The sequence below is a fragment of the Xyrauchen texanus genome, chromosome 2 (genome assembly GCF_025860055.1).
Source record: "Xyrauchen texanus isolate HMW12.3.18 chromosome 2, RBS_HiC_50CHRs, whole genome shotgun sequence".
Taxonomy (NCBI): Eukaryota; Metazoa; Chordata; class Actinopteri; order Cypriniformes; family Catostomidae; genus Xyrauchen; species Xyrauchen texanus.
In genome coordinates, this window is record NC_068277.1 from 6578520 (window position 1) to 6601309 (window position 22790).

General features: G+C 39.4%; 2 protein-coding genes across 2 annotated transcripts in view; both read left to right on the forward strand.

The window, feature by feature from the left end:
• Window positions 1-22790, forward strand: part of LOC127619449 (cadherin-15-like) — a 310594-nt gene that overhangs the window by 64680 nt on the left and 223124 nt on the right. The window lies entirely within an intron of this gene.
• Window positions 1-22790, forward strand: part of ankrd11 (ankyrin repeat domain 11) — a 170970-nt gene that overhangs the window by 29298 nt on the left and 118882 nt on the right. Inside the window, exon 2 of the mRNA XM_052092263.1 lies at window positions 17054-17128. The gene's annotated coding sequence lies outside the window, so the exon portion shown is untranslated. The remainder of the gene's footprint in view (window positions 1-17053; window positions 17129-22790) is intronic.

A 22790-nucleotide genomic window follows, 5' to 3' on the forward strand; every position in this document is an offset into this window, starting at 1 on the left:
TTCACAGAGCTATCGCACGTCTTCAAGTGGCTTTGAATAAAATGCACGAGTCATATGAACTGCTTTAATGGTGCTTTTATGTTTCTTTGTCATTTTTTTGAGCTCGACAGTAACGAACATGACTAACACACAGGATCTGATTTGGATCGCGATCGTCAGACTGATACACGATCCGTCTAAAAGCTTCACTAAGATCGGTTCCCTAATTTATAAGATTTTTTTTTATCTTTCCTGGGACAAAAATGATCCCAAGACAATAGGAGACTAAAGCAAATTCATTAAGCACAATCCTTCTGCTAGAAGAAACAGTCCCTGACATGTAAACCTATCTTGCTTATGTGGCCTTATGTGGGTGCATTCTTTAAAATATTGGACATTATAACAATGTTTCAGCTATCGATGTTTATCTGGCAATTATTGACCAAATTAAAACATTCAGCTTATCCGTAATAAGTATGAAAACTGCAATATAAAAAACAGATTTTATTAATTATTAGTACACTTACCAGTAAAACTCTAAAATGCACAATCCAGAAATAATAACAGCCACACTATGTAGAAGGTTTGGCAATCATGTAATATTTACATTCTGAGGTTAATGTGGAAAAATGGACAAACCATCATGCCGTAAACGGACATGACAGTTATGAATGTGTGTGGTGGTGTAGTGGTCTAAACCACATAACTGGTAAACTGTTAATCAGTAGGTCGCTGGTTCGATCCCCACAGCCACCACCATTGTGTCCTTGAGCATGGCACTTAACTCCAGGTTGCTCCGGGGGGGGATTGTCCCTGTAATAAGTGCACTGTAAGTCGCTTTGGATAAAAGCATCTGCCAAATGCATAAATGTTAATGTAAATGAATGTGGCACTTACCTATAGGCTGCATGATGAGGGAAACATCCAAAACGCTTTGAAACCAGAAGACTTTGACCTCTGAGATATTGGTATGATATCCATTAATGCTGCATAATTGATTGAATTAAGATTGAAATTGCAATATGGCTTTGCATGATTACTAAACCTTAAAGTGCTGCGGTTTAAACTGAAAAACACAATAATTTCAATTATGTTCTCATATTTAGTCCTTTTTTGTTTATCTTGTATGCATCTTTTACTGCGGGAGAAACTATAGAAAGAAAATGTTGATTTATTGTGTTCCAATGTGTGGATTACTCATTTTTCATCATGTAAAAACATAAAATGAGTGACTTTGAATGTTGCAAAACCCCACTACGAAATTCATTAAGTGGGTTTTTTCCCTGATGTTTTCTACACATTGGTAATAGCTGCTGCGAGGACAGTGTTAGGAGAGTGCGCTCGGTGTCTGCACGATCTTGTGCATGCACGCAACTGTGCCTTGGCGCGTCCAGTATATTATGCATTTGTGCATCTTGGCGAGATAAATATACTCTCGCTCGCTCCTCGGTTAGAAGACTTTGTTCGCTCCATGTAATTTTTGTGCTCTCTTGCTTGTTGTTTGCTTGCACTAATGTTATAAAAGCAGCATTGGCCCGATCGGGCAATTGAGCGTTCTAGCAACTGGCCCAAATCGTTCTCACACTGGCCCCGGGCCATCAGGTAGTCCTTATTGTCGAGCCCTGGTTGTTAACAGAGGTGTTATTAACCGCCACATTTAAACCTGTAAAGACATTATGACAGCCTAGCATTTAGGCCTTGAATTGCCTTGACACAGGAAGAATGCTTGACTGCTAAATCAAGGCTACATTTGACAGTCATAGATATGCACTTTTTTGTTCTCCACACAAAAGCATCTAAATTGCAAGATTTGGCTAAATGTTTACATTTCAAGGAATGTTAATGTTTTTGAATCTTTTCCTTCAGTCCACAGAAGTGGTTACCTTGACAAAAGGAGGATATTGTGTGTTTGGAGAGGGTTTGAGCAGAGCACAACTGTGCTGTAGAAACAACGTCGTGGAAACTGTCAAGAGTGGTGCAGATTCTCAATTCACTAAGCCGTCATATCATGCAATTCATAATTTATTCATGCATATATAACATTTCCTAATGATGAGTTATTTTCTTCATCTGCTGATCTTGTTTTGTAATTTCTTTTCCGTAGATTGGCACCTTTGCAGCAGTGTAAGCTGTAGCAGAGCTGAGCTGTATGTGTATGCCAGATGGACTAATCTGCTTATGTTGGGCCAATCCCTTCTCCCTCTCCCTGTCAGTTGCACGCTAATGCACTTGTTTTTGTGTTCTTTGGACACTAAGATTCCGTTACACAGAGCAACTTTTACTCTCAACATGCAGTGAAATGTAGGGCTGGGTATCGAATTCGATACATTTTAGGCACCGACCGAATTGCCTCTAAACTATCAAATATCAAAAAACGTCGTGTTGTTCGGTACCAAATTTTGATACCTAAGGGGTTAATCTCGTCAACGTCAGTGATAAGCATGTAGCGTGCTAGATGTGCCCAAATCTAAAAGTGCTGGTGATTTGGCCGTGTTTAGGCATCAAGGAAAAACACTAGTTTACGCCGGTTTCGGCCAGAGACGCGGCTCACACATGAGACTGTAGTGTGTATGCGTCCCAACCCCCATACATGTGAAAGATGTGGAAAAGATCAAAAGTGTGGCTACATTTCACCAGGCTCGATGCCAACGGTGCACGATGCAATTTTTGCTACAAAAATGGGGCAGTGGTGGCTCAGTGGTTGAGACTCAGGGTTACTGACCAGAATGTTGGGGGTTCAAGCCCCAGCACCACCAAGATGCCACTGTTGGGCCCTTGAGCAAGGCACTTAACTCCAGGTTGCTCCGGGGGGATTGTTCCTGTAATAAGTGCACTGTAAGTTGCTTTGGATAAAAGCGTCTGCCAAATGCATAAATGTAAATGTAAGACAAATCTGATGAAGCACTTGACAGTGCACGGAATAAATTTAAGAGCAGAAAGTTGCTCCGTCTACGACTGCAAGAAGACCGAGCCGGTGCAGTCATACTCTCAGCGTCCTGCCACAGAACTTCCTTCAACATGCCCACCACACGAGTCCTCCTCAAACTACTGATGAATGCAGCGGTGCTATGTCTGGGACTCCAACAGGTAGTCCCAACAAACCAACCAACAAACAAAATCGGCTAACTTGTAGTGGTACATGCTTGTGTACTTGTTAAATTAACGTTTCTGTGCGCGGTGACAGTCCTATAAACTGGGACCTACGTAGCGTTAGATATTTTGGGGATTTAAGTCTATAGATAGCTAGCTAAATCGATGCTAAAAATGCTTTAAGGTCGACAGTAACTGATCAAGTTTAACTCGCATTGAACTAGTTACCTTGTTAAACCATGCTCATCCTTAGTGTTGGCTGAATTAACAGTTTAGCTGTCTTGTTTGTTACATTAATGTTATAGCCTCTGCCCCTGCCGACCCTGACATGAGGAGACCAGAAGGTTCAGAAAAGTAGTCTTGAGTTTTTTTTAGGTAACGTTTGTAATCTTGTTAAAACGGATTTCATAAAATTGGTATCGGAAAAAAGTATCGTTTAGGAACCTGCATCGAAGTCAAGATATCGGTATGGATATCGAAATGTTTTGAACGATACCCAGCCCTAATGAAAGGATCTCGCTGCTGAATACTCCACCAATATACTACATAGTTACTGCTGAGTGAAATCTAAACATTTACCAACCAGTTGCCAAAAATATTGATTTTTAGTCGCATAGCGGTTTTGGTTGCGAATAAAATTTGGTTGCAAATTCGAGTGATTTTTCTCTCATTGTAGTAGAGTGTTGCGCATAGAGGAAAAGATCGATCCATGTCTTTTGAGAATCAATATCTAATCGACCAAATTTGAAAAAATTAAATAAAATAAAAATATATATATATTTGATATGACTTTGCCTCAGTGTTGTTGCATGATACAAAAAAATAGCAAATAATCGTAAAATCGGTTAACTGCAATTTTTTTTTCCTTTCAGATCTAACCATCAAAACATACACTGTAATGTAGAGGCTTTTAAAAAGGAGCACTGTTCATCTTTTGCTACTTTTTACATGCTATTTTACAGTTGCAGGCTGTTCGTCTTGTTGCTCAGAAGACCGTGTCAAGTTCCTTTGTGGTGTATGGGCCAGATTGGATGACTGAATTTAATTTTCCTTGCAAGATATAACAATAAGGAAGCTGGTGTCGCTGATACTTGATGCTTGAAATTCAACAGGCTGGACAAAGCATTGTCATATCACCATCACACCATCTTTTAATTGCAGAAGGAAGACACTAGAGAAGCATCGCACACACTTTTGTCTCCTGGTTTCCCTGAAAAAGCAGTGCGTGCACAGCACGTTTGTTATATCACAACCTCTGTGTGTCCATTGCTGTCCACAGGTCCCCAGCGATTATGTGTGCATTCTGCTTTGTGTTCAGTATTCAGACAGGGGATCATGGTCAGACATGTAGCGAGATAAGAGAGGCAGTGTTATCTGATGAGAAAGGCACTTTGTGGCATAGGGCGGGGGGATGGGCACTCCCTTGGCCTGATTTCCCATTTAAATGGAGCTGACTGGATTGTGGAAATGGTGGCGCTTCCTGTAATCTGATGCCCTGGGGAACAACAGAAGAGAGGTGGGATAAAGGATGACTGTGTCCTCAGGCTTGCATTAAAGCACTAGTCTCCTCCGTAATCCCACAATGCCCATTGCCCCACATAGTTCTACATGCTTACAAAAGCCACAGGCCAAGCCTGCAACAGCCTTCATGGAAGAAAAAAAAAAAATATATATATATATATATATATATATATATATATATATATATATATATATATATATATATATATATATATATATATATATATATATATATATATATATATATATATTTTTTTTTTTTTGTCCACCCACCCATGCAGCTGTTCCAGCAGTGGCGCAAACAAAATATAACCCTCCTTATTAGGGCTGGGAATCTTTAGGCACCTCATGAGTCACAAGCGTTTCCAAAACGATTCCTGATACATCTATATGTTTTTCTTTCATTCTTTGATTATTCTGCTGTGCAAAGGCAAAATAGTAACTTCACGTTTCTACCAAAATCAGGTTTCTTAGACTGATTTGTCTGGCTCAACTATGCACAGATTTTAAGAAAATTGTTGTAACTACAAAATCCACACTAAAAATCATGTAACTGTTTTCTTGGTATATTTACTGTGTAGCATTTTTATGTCAGGATTGTTGTTTTGAAAAATTATAAACAATGTTATTTCTTTTATTTTTATTAAAGTAAGCATTTACATTCAGTATGAAGGAGCTGTGAACAAAACATGGAATTCCCATAAAATTAAATAAATGGTTCTCTATTAGGGTTGGGCGATGTCCCCTAAATTGGCAGTTGACGATGTTGACAGTAAAACATCGCGATGGACGATGATATCGTCGGTGGGGTGGGGCGGGGGGGGCGTGGCGGGATTATATAATTTCATATAATTTTCAAAAATTATATTTAAAATGATAATTTCGTTATTTTACTAACCCAACTAATGACTCTGCGCTTTATCAGTAGGTTGCACGACACGTGAAGCATTTTTTTTTTTTGATTTCAATTAAGAAGAGTTGTGCACTTTTTATTTTAATATATCTCTTTACATAAATACTATTTTCCACTTAAACTATAATTTCGTTATTTTACTCACTGATGAGCAAAAGGTGGAGGCAGAAATGACCATTGATGGGGAAGAGGACCCGCTGACTTGGTGGAAAACGAACGACAAAAGGTTTCCGTTCGTGGCAAGATTAGCACGGAAATATCTGTGCATATGTGCTACCAGTACTCCATCAGAGCGGGTCTTCAGCACAGCGGGTAGTGTAGTTACTCCAATCCGCAGCTTATTAAAACCAGATAAAGTGAATATGTTGGTATTTCTGGCCAGAAACATCGAAATTTAAACATGGTCTGGTGAAAGATATTAGACTTCTTTACGCATTTTTCGCCATCCGTTGCGGACCTATTCGATTTTGCATATTATTTTTTAAACGTTCATTTGTGTAGTTCATATGACCACTTTACAATATTTCAATAACATAGTTTATTTTGTAGCCTGTGCTGAAGTTAATTGTGCTGCTAATTATAAGTGAAATGTTAATGCCGAGTTTCGGTCTGAGTGTTGTTCCCGTTTCATTTGTTGTTCTTCTATGTTTTAATAAATGTGTGTTATTCATATTCACCTGGTTTCTTTCATTTGATTTGACATTATGGATTTATGGCCAAGGAAATTTTTCTTTAAAAGTATTAACCAGACAAAAGTTATTTGACGTTCAGCTGGTCTGGGTTTATCTTAAACTGCCGCTTCAGTGTATACAAGAGCTATGTGACAATGAGCAAGATTTTCTGAGACACTACAACTACTAATAATTAATTAATAAAGGCTATTTTCTTGTAGCCTACAACATAAAAATACTTGAATCTAAATGTACAGTGTAAGACATGTAAAAAAAGACAAGAAGCTAACAATGTCAAGATCAATATTTGTGTAGCCTGCCTGACACGGTATTTTCACAGACTAACACGTCACGTCTCTGGCATATACTACAGTATTTAAAATAGCATATATGCATTAGTTATATTCTCAATTTAATTTACAGAGCAATCCCTGCAAAGTTTTTAGGTTAACTATAGAAGAGACTTGGATTAGTGAGTCACACTAGCAAGACTCGCAAAAGGGGGCGTGGCATCACGATGGTGGCTCTACATCGTGATGTTGGTTAGCCATCGTCCATCGGCACAACCCTATTCTCTATCAAAACACAAAATTTTTAGAGTATAAATGTTTTTCTGTTTCCTTTTTATCAAAGAAATAGCTTTAACTTCAACTCTGGTACATTTATTCATAAATAATAATAATTCATAAATAATATTGTATACGATGCAATCTTTTGACAAATAGAACATCCATCCATCCATCCATCCATCCATGAGAGATCTACTTTAGTGGGAGTGCAGATATCAGCTTCTCCTTTCTTCACCACAGGTGATCGTAAAGCGGCTCGTATAGTGGGATATTTGCTTAAGAAATATATAAAGCATCTCTCATGGACGGTTCTGTCCGTTTACTCTGCGAATAGAAGTCTCACCCCCTTGAAATTTGTCTGAACAATCGTTAGGTGTGTGCACTGTCCCAATGAGCAAGAGATTGGCAATGAGCAACAGCCAATGCAGTTTAAAGAGAGTGCAAGAGGAATGGCATTGGGAAGCTGGAGACGAAAAAGGAAAATAAATACATCACCCACATCTGCATTATTTTAAGCTGGTTGTTCCCATTCTGTTTAAATTGGTGCAATAACAGGCAAGAGTTGGACTTTTATGTTATCTGTTGACTTATCTCTTATAAACTCTTCCGTTACCATGTGCGAGAGTTTGTGATTACATTTCAGGGAAGTAGTTTCATTCAGGGAGGAATGGTCTAATGGTCGTGTATTGTGCCCTTGGCTTAAGTGTACATTTAGATATTTGTCTCTAGCATCTCTGTCTCTGGCACGCACATAGAATCACAATGCATAGGTGAATCATTTTGGGGTTTTTTCTTCACCCCTACTCCTTATCTACAACTTTGCCTCTGGATGCTAGCGGTTGATGGCCTACTTCAAATGTAATGTGATGTGGAGTACATCTCCAGAGCGCATCAAACATGCATTGCAGCTTTGAGTGCAAAAAATGCATTCTCTATAGGGGCTCTGACTCTATGGCATGTGGGAATGGTTTTTGTGATTGAGGGTTTGATTGCTGTTGTGAGTGTGTTGGCAGGCATGTTTCCATGTGTTTGTTATCTGGAAAGATGGACTTTGGGTACTTCATTGCTTTCTGGAAACCATTTTCATCAGATCTACAGCACCACTGGATTAGATTACTTCGGATTGATTTTAAAGTGTTTTTTCTCACTTTTCTCTGTCAAGACGACATCTGAATGATTGTTAGCCAGGTTCAAAGGGAGTTAGGACAATGTCCTCATCAGTACACCCTCTGCTTAGTGCTCGGATCAGTTTACCGAAGCTCACCTACAACATTATCTTTGGTAAAATGTCTCCATGCCTTTTCCTGAGGTGCAGGATTGAGGTTTTGTAAGCAGGAGCCATTGACTGTATTTGCACCAACCAAAAAGGGATGCTTGGGAATGCATGCTCAAAATAATCCTCATCTGAACCTTTTTTATTGTACTAAAATCTGATCTGTGTTTTGTTTGTAATGCTGTTGATTTGCACTTATCAATCAGACAACTTGCAGCACGAGCTATCTTCATCTGATAGTTGTTTTGGTGAGAAACTTGTCGATTGGGGGAAAAAGCTCACTTTCTCGCGTTCGACTCTTTAGGAGAAATTTTACTCATGATTGCATTCTCTAAACAATATTTGAAATAGCAGTTCACCCAAAAATTTTAATTCTCTCATAATTTACTCACCCTCATGCCATCCCAAATCTGAATGACTGTATGACTACTGCAGAACACAAACTAAGATTTATAGAAGAATATTGCAGGTTTGGTCACCATTCATTTGCAGATTACGGACCTTCAGAGCTGTGATATTCCACTAAATATCTTTGTGTTTAGCAGAAGAAAAAGGTCATACACATCTGAGATGGTATGAGGGTGATCATATGAGGAGATTATTTTACATTTTTTGGTCAACTTTTCCTTTAAAGAGAATAAACTTCTCAGAGAGAGAAAATCTCATGTTTGCCACCAAAAGTCTTGTGCTTTGCTGTAGCGCTCAAATCCAAAAATATATTCATATATAGTGTGAAAATGCGTTGCGCTAGGTCAGTGATGCCAAGCTGCAGTTGGTATGCATAAACACAGGAATGTGATTTGAGAGCTACTGTAGGTAAAGTGATGGTGGTGTAGTGGGCTAAAGCACATAACTGGTAATCAGAAGGTTGCTGGTTCGATCCCCACAGCCACCACCATTGTGTCCTTGAGCAAGGCACTTAACTCCAGGTTGCTCCAGGGGATTGTCACTGTAATAAGTGCACTGTAAGTCGCTTTGGATAAAAGTGTCTGCCAAATGCATAAATCTAAATGTAAATATTTTCAGTGAATAAAAACACTAATATTGGCTTGTGTCACAAAACTCATCGCATTTTTGTGTGAGGAAGACACAGGAAGAACTTTAAGTCAGTGGTAGTGACAGTGGTATATATATATATATATTCTATTATCCCATTTGTTTCCTAATTTCAAACATAATTCAAACAGAACATGCATATTACACAGGAGGAAAGGTCCCTCATTACCATGGTTAGGTCAGTGTAGCTAGTCTTAAATAATAGTAATAATAATAAATTTGAGTAATTATGAAAAAATAAATACTAGCTGAAACACATCTTGAAAAAATGCCACTGTTGATATAAATTGAGGTCTAACAGATTCTACCTTTTTAGATTATATATTCTATTATCCCAACTCATTGAACAGGCACGGTTAGTGCCTGTTCTATGAGTTGCGTGAATGTCCCGATCTAAGGGGGAGAGATTGAACCTGCACCCGGCTGATGCACATTTTGGCACGGGGACCCTCGCGATTTATAACTTGATGGCTTGTGACTTAATTAGTCATAAAATATGTCACTGTGCATTTCTTATAGTGAAGAAAATTGGCAGTACGCAGCTTTATTAAGAAGAGAGAGTTCGTTTTTTTTTTTTTATGAGTTAAAGATGATTTGACAGAAAGCGAACAGAAAGGTGAGAGTGGAAGTCTTCACACCGTTATTCATTGCAACAAAATGTGTTTATGATTTTTTTTGGCTTGTATTTCAATAAAAATATCTCAAACTTATTTTAAACAATGTACATTTACATTAGCAGCTATACTGCAGAAGAAAAATTTGTTATCTGAGAATGTTGAATATCATTTTAAAAATACAAATATTTTAAAATATCTAAAAATCCTTTAAAAAAATATGCATTCACGTGAGAAGCAGCATATAAGATATATAGACTTGCTTTTAGAGAATAGATCTTGAATATAAGTATATTTTGTCTTTACTGCACTCGCAGAAGAATAACCAAGTGAATAAATACACGTGTATATACAAAATACACTTACTGTATATTTAAGATACATCCTCTTAAAGCAAGCATAAATATCTTATATGATGCTTCTTAAGTAAATGTATTTTGTTTTAAGGATTTTTAGACAACTTAAAATGGAAAACAAGACAAAAACACTTGACTACAATACGATTTTTTTACAGTGAATTTCTTTACAGAATTAAACTTTTTAATTAACCCTTTTTAATTCAGTGAATTTCAATTAGATGTATGTAAAGGGATCAATGGAAAGGAGGAGGCGTAAACGATGTTCTCTCTCCCGCACGATCCTCTGCAGTCGACCTTTATCCCTCTCGGAGGCTTAATTAGCCTAATACGGGACCGGGTGTGTAGGATCACGACCCGGCCCCGCCCTCCGCCCTGCCACAATGTATTTTTAAAAGATAATTTTTTTCCTATTTATTGTTATTAAGCACGTTTAATATTCAGCCAGGGCACAAACTGAATAATCGGTTAAGAGCTAATGATTAATCGTTGCAATAATCACCGAATAGTCGAATAATCATTCTAATAATCCTTAGTTGTAGCCCTATTATTGGTAAAATCATGGGTGATACTAAAGCATGTGCTGGTGTCTCATTTTCAACCGATGTTTTAAGAGCATAAATTAACCCTGATGTGGCCCAGGGTAAAATTTGACACCCCTGTTTTAAGCTATTCCTCCCAATGCACGTTAATGCAGGTCTGGCGTTGGGGGCTCGTTGCGGGCGCACAACAGCACCGCTGCTGAAAATAACACTGAATAGACCCTGCTCCCAGGAAGCTCTCTAGAAAGATGTCTTTGTGCAGACATACCAGACATCCAAGCAAAGAGCACAGCTGTCTATTTCGATTGTAATGCTGACAAATGATACAGTGAGCAATTTAGAGCCGTTTCCACTGCTTAAAAAAAAAGTAGACTCCATGCTTGACTTGGCTCCTCTGTACTCTTGAATGGTACCCTAATCTAGGTGTTAAGCCAGTTGATTATAACAGGGTCTGCTTGTTTTGCCTGTTTTGCGGTGATGTTTGTAGTTTGATGGTCAGGATGTGGCTAACTCAACAGGCCCATGCTCTGCACTCCTTTGCTCGACAAGAATTGTGAAAGCATCCTCTTTAGGCTGCAAAAATAAAAAGCCCTTTGAGTGGTGATTTAAAGAGCTTTGGACTTCCTCAGGCCAAGAGTATCCTTTTAAGGTCAGCAGAGCGTGACTGTGAGCAGGGCGGGAGAGATCTAGAGAGTCTGACTCAACGCCACCATCTAAAAAGGACAGCAAAGTGGTCTAGGAAGCTTTTATCAGAGAACGACTTTGGTTACAGTTGACCTGAAACTTGGTTTTATCAATCACTTGGGTTGAGTGCCGTATTGTTTCTTCTAGAGATCTTTGTCATTAACAACAAAATGTCTTATTCTGCATATCCTCACATAACCTGGTGGTCTTTTGTGTCTGTCAAAGCAGAATCTTGTACCGGGTTTGGCCGTGCTGAGCTGGAGGCCGACCTGAGGATTTTCTCAGTAAGATTACAGTTTCGATTTGAAGGGGAAGTGTTCTCCACTCAGGATTAATCCAATCTGGCACATTCCTGCTGGGAAAATCCTTAGAGTTCTGATCCTCCCAGACACCCTATATGAGTGAGGACTGTCCTTAATATGGCTTCTCCTATCAATGTAGTTACTGGAGGGGGGGCTTCCAAACTGTTGATAGAAGGATATGTCGGCCAGGCCAATTCATCTGGCATTCATTGTCCGTTTTGAGATTATCTCTGCTTTATCTGTGCTTCGACTGATTTTAAGAGCAAAACCTACTGGTAAAAAAAAACAATAACCGTATAAAGGTTCCAGCATCATTATTTTATTTTTACACATAGGTAGGTCAAATGCTAAAATCAGTAGACTTAAAAACCCTTAAAACCGCCATATACGGTGCATCCGGAAAGTATTCACAGCGCTTCACTTTTCCCACATTTTGTTATGATACAACCTCAGGGTTTCCCGCAGCACTTTGAAACTAAGGCGGACGCCTAAGCAACACACGCCTGCCGCCTTAACTACGTCGTCAAAAAAATATATATGAGCGATATTCGCCATGTTACCCTGTCCTGTTTTCTCCCTTTCCATCTTTAAATATGTGATAAGCCTTCGTGTTCGCTTCAGTCTTGTTATCAGCGCGTTCTTCCGCAGCGGCGCCGAGCGTGTTCTGTCACGAGCCGCTTGCGCTGTTTGTGCGAACAAAATGCAGGCTGATATCCCAGCAGTGTTTTTAATGTTGATGCAATGTTTCCCGAATATCCACACGATTTCAAATGTGACACTGATTTTATACAACAGTTAAAAAACAAAACAAAAGGGTAACATTAAGTGATTTACTACATTTAAAACAGTATAGTCAGGCTTATTGCTCTATTTTGCAATGAAATCTGTGGCTTTGAACGAATCGTGAGATTCAATGAATGACTCGATGACTCACACATAAAGGCAATGAGTTACCGCCACCTACTGGCGATTTTAATATACTTTTATATAATATTTTTGATTATATAAAAGTATATTATTTATATATATTTATATTTATATAATACTTTTATTAATATTAAACGATTTTAACATTGCCTATTTATTGAACATTGTTTTATTTAATGCATTATTTATTTTTTTAAAGGTATTACAAAGGTAAAAACTTAAATGGGAAAATTGATTAAAGGGAGCAAATATTGTCCCTTAATGGAAAAGGTGTGACTGCAGTCTAAGTGGAAGAGGGGTACGGCACTCTAAAAAATTGCAATTACCGAAGGGCCCTTGAATTGTTTTTTTCTAAACCAAGGAGGATAGCCTGTAGCGATGCTAGTTGTCAGCTCTGCCATAAGCAGTGATTGTAATAAGCTTTGCACATTTTGACGGACTATTAGATGTAATGTTATTACCTTGACAAACTAATACATCATTAAAAAGATATGACTCAAGTTTCAGTATTTGTCCTAATTTGTGTCAGGAGTTATGCAATTCCAAATACCCTCCTAAATATCCTGGATGAGGAGCGTCGGTGCACAGCCATCTTCGGATCTCTCCCGAGATGTTCAATCGGGTTAAAGTCAGGGCTCTGGCTGGGCCACACAAAGACATTCACGGAGTTGTCCCGTAGCCACTCCTTTATTATTTTGGCTGTGTGCTTAGGGTCGTTGTCCTGTTGGGAGATGAACCTTCGCCCCAGTCTGAGGTCCAGGGTCGCCCTGGAGCAGGTTTTCATCAAGGATGTCTCTGTACATTGCTGCATTCATCTTTCCCTCCATCCTGAGTAGTCTCCCAGTTGCTGCCTCTGAAAAACATCCCCACAGCATGATGCTGCCACCACCATGCTTCACTGTAGGGATGGCTGATTAGGTTTCCTCCAGACATGACGCTTGTCATTCAGGCCAAAGAGATCAATCTTTGTTTCATCAGACCAGATAATTTAGTTTCTCATGGTCTGAGAGTGCTTCAGGTGCCTTTTGGCAAACTCCAGATTGGCTGTCATGTGCCTTTTACTGAGGAGTGGCTTCACTCTGACCACTCTACCATACAGGCCTGATTGGTGGAGTGCTACAGAGATGTTTGTTCTTCTGGAAGTTTCTCCTCTCTCCACAGAGAAATGCTGGAGCTCTGTCAGAGTGACCATCGGGTTCTTAGTCACCTCCCTGACTAAGGCACTTCTCCACCGATCGCTCAGTTTGGCCGGACGGCCAGCTCTAGGAAGAGTCCTGGTGGTTCCAAACTTCCATTTACGGATGATGCAGGCCACTGTGATCATTGGGACCTTCAATGCTGCAGAATTTTTCTGTACCCGTCCCCAGATCAGTGCCTCGATACATTCCTGTCTCGGAGGTCTACATGGCTTGGTTTGTGTTCTGACATGCACTGTTTACTGTGGGACCTTATATAGACAGGTGTGTGCCTTTCCAAATCATGTCCAATCAACTAAATTTACCACAGGTGGACTCCAAACAAGTTGTAGAAACATCTCAAGGATGATCAGTGGAAACAGGAAGCACCTGAGCTCAATTTTGAGTGTCATGGCAAAGGCTGTGAATACTTATGTACATTTTTAATAAATTTGCAAATATTTAAAAAACTTCTTTCACGTTGTCATTATGGGGTATTGTTTGTAGAATTTTGAGGAAAATAATGAATATAATCAATTTTGGAATAAGGCTGTAACATAACAAAATGTGTAAAAAGTGAAGCATTGTGAATACTTTCCAGATGCACTGTATGCCAATTAGTGGTGTAATGGTTCTCAATAAAAAAATCAAACTGTGCTGTTTGACACTCATGATTTGGTAAACATTTTGCCCACGATTCATCTTAAGTCTAAAGGTGCGTACACACTGCCAGCGACTCCATCCCATTAATTTTTAACGAGAGCACAGCGACTTCCAGCGACACGAGCTGTCGCGACCATTCGCGACTAGATGTGGGCGTGTCCAGCGACGCGACAAAGTTGAGACAAGTTCAACTTTATTCAAATGAAGAGCGACTAACGGAAGCAACAGCCAATAGGAGAGAAGACGGGAGAGCTCACGTGATCCTTCTCTCTCTCTCTCAGCTCCTGCAGTAACGGAAAGATGGATGAAAGGCTAACTCTTGCTGTTAGAAATTTTCCAGTGCTCTATGATATGTCTCTTCCCATGTACAATGAAATTTTTAAGAAAAATACTGCGTGGAAAGGTGTATCTGAGATCGTGGGGATTTTGTGGACCCAGACAGACCGGCATTTGCATTTTCGCCACAGATAAATCGCCGCTATGGCAAACAGCACGCCTTGTTTCTTATTCATCTTTGATATAAAGCATTTTATGTACTGATTCCATTTATATTTAGTCTTTTCACTCCAAAATGTTTGTTTTTAGTGGCAAGAAAAGAGATTCGCTGTCAACCGCAATGGAATGACATCCGTGAATGTCATTTATAAACGTTACTAGGCAACCAGTAGTGGGAACGCCCACTAGCGACTTCGCCGCCAGCCACTGGCGACCTGCAGCGACAAAGTCGCTGGCAGTGTGTACGCAGCTTCTCAAAGCATCTGAAACATACGGTTTGGTGCATTAAATAAATAGGCACAGTTACAAGTATTGGTGGGAAGTTGAAAAATGTATTATCAAGTGGAGAAAACAAGCGTGTCATTCAAGTCTCCTGTCCAGGAATATTTTGCATTCAATTTCAACAGGGATGGTCAAAATGTTTGACAAAACAAGCACTGTTTGCAGACATTGCTTGATGTGAGTGCTGTAAATGGGTAACACATCCATTATTAACCAGTTGCGCTGACATTACCCTGGGATTGATTAAGCATTGAGCTGAAGGTTGAGCCTGAAACTACACCCTCTCTCTAAAGCAATTGGTTTGTTCATTGCCGATGATATGTTGCCCTACTTTGTTGATAAAGATTTGGGGTTAAAGTATATGATTAAAACACTCAAGACACTTTACGGCATCCCTTCTCTTATACATTTTAAAAGCAAGCTTATTCCTTCTATAGTTATCTATAGCTTCTGAATCGGAGTTGTGAAAAATGCACTTTTATGTTGATGCATGTTGCTGAATAATTTAGGTATAAGTTGATGTTGATTTAGTAATTATACTTTTTTTTTTTTATAATTATAGAATAGTAAAATTATGGTGATATAGTAAAATAGTAGTACCCATGATAGATCACATGGCAGAAATGATGGTTTTAATGCAATTAGCCTAACCATGGTTTTACTACCGTAATATTGTAGTATCTATATGGTAACCATTGTTTTATTTTAGTAACCATGGTTCATTTTGTGGTCACTATGTTTTACTACAAATACCATGGTTAAACTATTGTTACGGTAGTAAAACCATTGGGATTTTTCACAAGGGGAAACCCGTCGTAGTGTTTGTTACTAAAAACAGTATTCTTTCTTTGGATATGGCGGTGGAACTTTTTTCTGAATATGGCAATTACCATACTGTACCGAAACAGTGACCCTAAAATGGTAAAACAAACTGAACTGTGATAAATATCAACCGTTAATAAAAGAATGTAATAGTGATAGACCGATATATCGGCCAGGCCAATAAAAAAGCCATATTTTGCGATTTAATCGCATCAGCCGTCTAACCGTGTTCGCTTGGCCAATTAACAAAGTGTTAACATTCTCTTGTGTCAGTTCCTATATGTACTAATAGATACAATGGATTGTTAACTCTTACTGTTTTCAAGTTTTCTTCATGTTTATTAAAATTTGAGTGTTTATTTCACTCTATACACACTGCCAGCGACATCTCACACCGCTAACACCCAAAGTCTGTGCAAACTTATTTAATGCACGATATTTATGCAGATTTAGTTAACCAATATATTTAGTTTTTGCCTGTTTCTTCACCAATGATACTGTTCACTCTGATTGAAGTGTTTCAGATGATTGTGAAAGTGAAATCAGGCATCAACACATTTTCATGTGAAGTAGAAAATATAGATAACTGTTGAGCACTTTTGAAATCGTTCTAGAAAATGTGCACTGTATATGTTTTGAATATAAGATATGATATTAACAATATCAGCTTTAACAGATCAATACTGATAACTAAAAAAATAAACCGCTACAATGGCTGACATGGATCATTGATATATCAGAGTAAGGAGACCGTAGACAATGCTTTTAAGCCTTGAATACCACTCTCGATGCAGTTGTTGTCATGAAACTGTTGCAACAGAAGCCATTGGTAATGGATTACTGTCTCCATCATGTCCCTGATGAGGGGCACTACCAAGCGTTTCAACTGTTCCTGAAACCCCCCGACCTCTGGCCTAGAAACATGTGGGTTGAGTGGCTTGCCATGCAGTCTCTTCTGCTTTCACTTTTATCTCCCCATGTGTGGCCTTGCGTGCATACCATGCTGGAACAATGGAGTATAGTAAGGTGCATTGGGAAAATTACACCCAACCGATGGTAGAAATGTTTTAACATCAACATTCAATACACTAATCAGTCTGTTTCTTTTTGCTTTTGCAGGATTCCTCGGACTTCACAACCACAGCTTCAGCATATTTAGCTGGATTTTAACCTTTGCAGACGGCCATGGAATCGGTAAACCTCATTTCTCTTTCTTGTTGCAGCTAGTAAGGAATGTTGTCTGCTAGCTCCTTTTTTGCTGGGGCAGCATTTGGAAAATGGAGCACTGGAGAAACATAACAGTGGCCTTGATGTCTTGCTCACAGTGCAGTGAGATTCCATTTTGGATGTTTATTTCTAGCCAGTTTTATAACAGTGAGTGTTTTGAAACCATGCTTCCCTCTTTGGTTAAGTAGCATATACACTGGCTGCCAAAAGTTTGGAATAATGTACAGATTTTGATGTTTGGGAAGGAAATTGATACTTTATTCACCAAAGTGGCATTCAACTGATCACAAAGTATAGTCAGAACATTACTCATGTGAAAAAACAGCACCATCACTATTTTAAAAAGTCATTTTTGATCAAATCTATACAGCAGCATCACTTCAACACCTTATCCTTCAGTAGTCATGCTAATTTGATCATTTGGTAATAGAAAATCACTTTCCATAATATCAAACAAATTTGAAAGCTATTTGGTTCATTAAATAAAGCTTAACATTATCTTTGTGTTTGTTTTTGAGTTGCCACAGTATGCAGTTCTGGCATGTCTTAAGGTCAATATTAGGTCAAAAATGGCAAAAAAAAGAAACTGCTTTCTCTAGAAACTCGTCAGTCAATCAATGTTTTGAGGATTGAAGGCTATACAATGTTTGAAATTCCCAAAATAAACTGAAGATTTCATACAAAGGTGTAACTACACTCTTCAATGACAAAGGACAACTGGCTCTAACAAGGACAGAAAGAGATGATAAAGCCCAGATACGACTAAACAAGAGTTTCATGTGCAAGAGTAAAGAGAAGACTCAGGGGTGCAGGCCTAGCATGTTAGCGTGGGCAAAGAAACACAGACAATGACAACAGATAATTGGAAAAGAGTGTTATGGATCTTAACCCTGTTGAGCTTTTGTGGGATCAGCTAGACTGTAAGGTGCATGAGAAGTGCCCGACAAGACAGACACATCTATGGCATGTGCTACAGGAAGCGTGGGGTGAAATGTCACCTGAATATCTAGACAAACAGCTAGAATGCCAAGGATCTGCAAAGCTGTCATTGCTGCTCATAGAGTAATTTGTTACGTCATTAATGTCCTGACTATACACTATCATCACTTGGATTCCACTTTGGTGATTGAAAGTACCAATTTCTTTCCATAAGAGCAAAATCTGTACATTATTCCAAACTTTTGGCCACCAGTGTATATGTTTGAACATGTAACCTTTATATGCGAATGCAACGTTGATAGTTTGTTGGTGGACTGCTAGTACCGACAGGCAGGTGGACGGCTTAGCGCTTGGCTCTGGAATGTGTGCACTTAGAGCAGGGCTTAAAACATTCTCGGGCCCTGCCTCTGCTGCCTTCTTTGTTAAGAGTCTTTTTGTTTTTGAGTATGGATTTTGCCTCTTCTGTGTATATGTGTGTGTGCTGTTGTGAAAATGGGTCACTGCTTGCAGAGAGCTCGCTGTCTCTAATCTCTATTCCCTCTGCAGAACACAGCTCATGTGACCATGTGGCAGCCTACGCCTCTGTAGAGACACTGACTTTCCCCCATGTAACACCAACCCTGCGTCATACAGCCAGCAGAAGACTGCAGCATGCCGATAGTAGTTTTATGGACTAAGAAATGCTTAAATAAGTTTTTTTTTTATGTACACTCACTGAGCACTTTATTAGGAACTCTATGGTCCTAATAAAGTGCCAAGGTCTTCTGCTTTTGTAGCCTATCCGTCTCAAAGTTCGACATGTTGCGCATTCTGGGATAATATATTGCTCACTACAATTGTACAGATGGGTTATCTGAGTTACCTAAGGCTTACTGTCTGCTCAAACCAGTCTAGGCAGCTTTTCCAAATGCATCAGAAGCTTAAGTTAAGCTTAAGCAATGGTCTCTATGATAAACTTAAGCTTGCAATGCCTGGCCATTCTCTGTTGACCCCTCTCTCTCGTCAACAAGGCATTTCCGTTCACAGAACTGCAGCTCACTGGATGGTTTTTGTTTTTGGCACCATTCAGAGTAAACTCTAGTGGCTGTTGTGCGTGAAAATCCCAGGAGGTCAGCAGTTATAGAAATACTCGAACCAACAATCAAGCCATTGACGAAAATTGCTGCCATGCAATTGGCTAATTAGATAATCGCTTGAATAAGTTGTTTTACAGTTAGAAATAAAGTGCTCAGTGAGTGTATTTTTTTTTTATCTGGTTAGGGCACTTGGACATGAGATCTCAGATGGAGTGTTTGAAGGTTAGAAATGTGTGAAGGCTTGGCTTTACTTTGTTTTTCTTTGTGCCATCCCATCCTGTGCACGGTTGAGCACTCAGTCTTTCAAAGTATACTCTTTGGAACACAAGCCCGTATGGACGCACGCGTTCAATGTGTGCACAGTATGATTGCTTTGTTATACTATTTTAGCACCGTCGACGGCAGGCGCATGTTCCGATGATGTGGACAGTCCACTTGTCTCAAAAATCTAGGCTGCATGCGTACAGATTGTGCATACTGTGCTGATGACCATATTTGCATCATGCGCAAGGCGTAATGGCACATGGACAACCAAAGCATATTTGGGCCATAAGATGCGTTTTGAGGTTGTGGAATTACAGCATCAGTTTAAAATCGTTTGTTTGACGGACCTGGCCAAGCCTTTGTGTTGTTCCCCTATGTCCGTCCCCTTTGAAATCAGTGGATTCAAAGCATTTTCTGACAGCTTAAAGCAATAGTTTGTCCAAAAATGAAAATGGTCATAATTTTCTCGCCCTCGCATAGTTTCAAGTCTCTTTTACTTTATTATGCGAAACTCAAAAGGAAGTTTTTTGATGAATAATCCCGGTCGTCTTCTCAATACAAAGCCATGTTCATGAGAGAACTTCCATTGTTAAGCACTGTAAACAATTTCTCACGACAATGTTTTCACTTAAAAAGTACTTAATGTGTGTAGTCTCATGCCTTCAGAAGACATACTCTCTCCCCTGTAATTTCCCCCGTTCTCTCCCCATTTGAATCCCATGGATCCCTGGAGCACAGAGATCTGCTAGTGTTTACCTCTGAAATCAGACCATATCTGCTTACTCTCAATGGAAACCAAGCAGACTGATCACAAAGCTCATTACGCCGACAACGCGCTGCTTGTGTGTTTCTCTCGCCCCCACCCACCCCTTTCACTCCCTCTCATGTGATGCCAGTCACATGGTTTCCAGGCATCCAGAGCAGTAAATCAGAATCAGATTTTATTTTTAACCACTCTAAATCCAACCACTATTCTGATGGTTACCAGAAGCACGCTCTGTATCCCATTCTACCTCCATTTCTCCTTCGAGCCTGTGCGCAACCTACCACAGATCTGATCATATTTGCAGCTTTGTTTGCTAGCTGCAGGAGGGGCATCGTTTGGCACCGCTGCAGATGAAAAGTGCTCTGCCATGCCTCTCCACATTACAAGCATGTTTTTATTTTCCTCTGCTCTTTCCAGTGTAGGCTCCGTCCCTTAGTGGGATTAGTCTGCAGTACTCCAGTTGGGAAATGGGCCTTGCCAGTCAAATTACATAACTCTCATTGCCAGGCTTGAGAAAACTATAGAGGCTTTGTTCCCAAGTCTCTCCCCCTCCCTTCTTCCCCTCTTGGCGGCCCACATGTTAAATGTGCTATTGAAAGAGTCTGTGTACTTCGAACAGGCCCAGCTCTGTGATGAGAAAGCAGAAAACTTGCATCATTACCACCCACAATGGCATCTCGCTCGTATCATGAGCACTTAGATATGGAATGAACAGTAATCTGTCTCTTACTATAAAGATGGGGCTTTTTTGGTGTGTTTGGCATTTAGCTTTTTTTATTTTTTCATTTTTTTTTTCATCTCGTGCTTGGTCATCCTAATGCTAACTTTAGGGGATACTGAGCAGAAATCAAAGGTTTGGCTGCATTACCGTAGGATGTCTTAAAACAGATGTGATCCTGTTGTCACCCAATTCAAATTTAGTAAAGATGGGCAATCTAGGGTTGCATCCGAATTTGCATGCTTCTACTTCGCATCAAAAGTATGTGCTGCACTGGAGATGGCAAAGTACATCATATGTTGTAATGGCAGTGTTAGGACATATTACCATGTCATAACATTGTGTCTCAGTACCACTGACTATTATGCTCACGTAAGCGTTAGCATTTAGCTAAGTTCAGGACCTTACTTGGAGAGACTTCATACTAAAATTCATAACTTTTAGGTTCATGTGTTACAGATCCTGTTGTGGTTGCTTTCGAGCTTGCATACATTGCCATTTTGTCATGTGAAAATCCAACAAAAATAATACTTTTTGGCATATAATTTCAACATAATTGGGATGCATTGTTGCAGATTTACCTTGTAAGATTAGCATCCAAGAGGAATATGTCTGTTGCTGGGGTTTCATCTATTTTCATGCAGATTTTTAATTTGTGCATAACAAAACCTGAATTTTAATGCGTGATATGTGCATAAACTCTCAAAATTCACTTATGTCGATGCACTAGGCAAGGGAGGAGTCAATGTGCCTGACGTGATGGTTTATTTGCATAACGATAACACGTTTGACCATTTGTGCATGTTTTATAAGTGTGCGATAGTTGACGAGTCCAACGAATGGTCTGACCTTGGCACACAATTCTTCAGACCTGGACATTTGGAAGTGTTTAACCAAGAGCTGAAACGATCCTTTAATCTGAATCAGTGTATTATCAAATAAGCATCAATGAGGTTTTGGCAAACATTGGATCGCTGGTTAAGAGAATTGATATAAGATCATATCGTGATGAAACTTGTGATTTACACTTCTAGTTTAACCCATAGCTGGTTGTTAAAGTGGGTCCTTGCAATCCGTGCACTCCCAGGTATTGACTCCCAGGTTTCATATGATGTCACTGTATGATAGGGCTGGGCGATAGAACAATGTTATCGGATATCGACAGTGTCTTACAAATATCCTGATGCTGATTTCGACACTCATTGACAGATGGTGATCGACAATATCGGTGAATGGCAAAACCATGGATCTGGGAAGTCGGCAGATACATTAAACAGCCTACAAGGCTGAATCCAGCTCCCTATTCGCAAGCACCTCATCCAAATGCAGGTGTTTTCATGAGCGGGTAAGTTTGCTCATATACCCGCAATAGTGTTAGGCTACCTATAAGACGTCTCGGAAGTAACACGTGACAGGAAATGCTGTTAAACACAAAGACATGCACCTGTAGAAACACACTTTATTATATTTATGAACAGACAAAAAAAAAGCTGTCAATGTATATATACTGATGCGCTGTTTGTTTAAAGGTGTGCAGCGGGAGTGTCTTGTGGAGCGCATCGCAAGAGTTATCACTCTTCTCTGTTTCTGTCCTCTGAAAACTTTACAAGAATAGTGTCATGAATGAGAATGCTGCAAATGAATGAAGGCCATCTCAGGAGGTGCTCGAAATTTAGTTTGCTTCATTTCCATGGATCATTTCGCACTTATCATGCAATGTAAATGCAGGTTTGCTCAAATATATCATTATATCAAAGAAACAAAGATGAAAGTGATTAAATCCTAAAATAATACAAGACCACGTTTACCTTGAACCTAAAATTGAGTTCTATTTTCTTTTGGCAGCATTAACTGAATTAAAGAAAC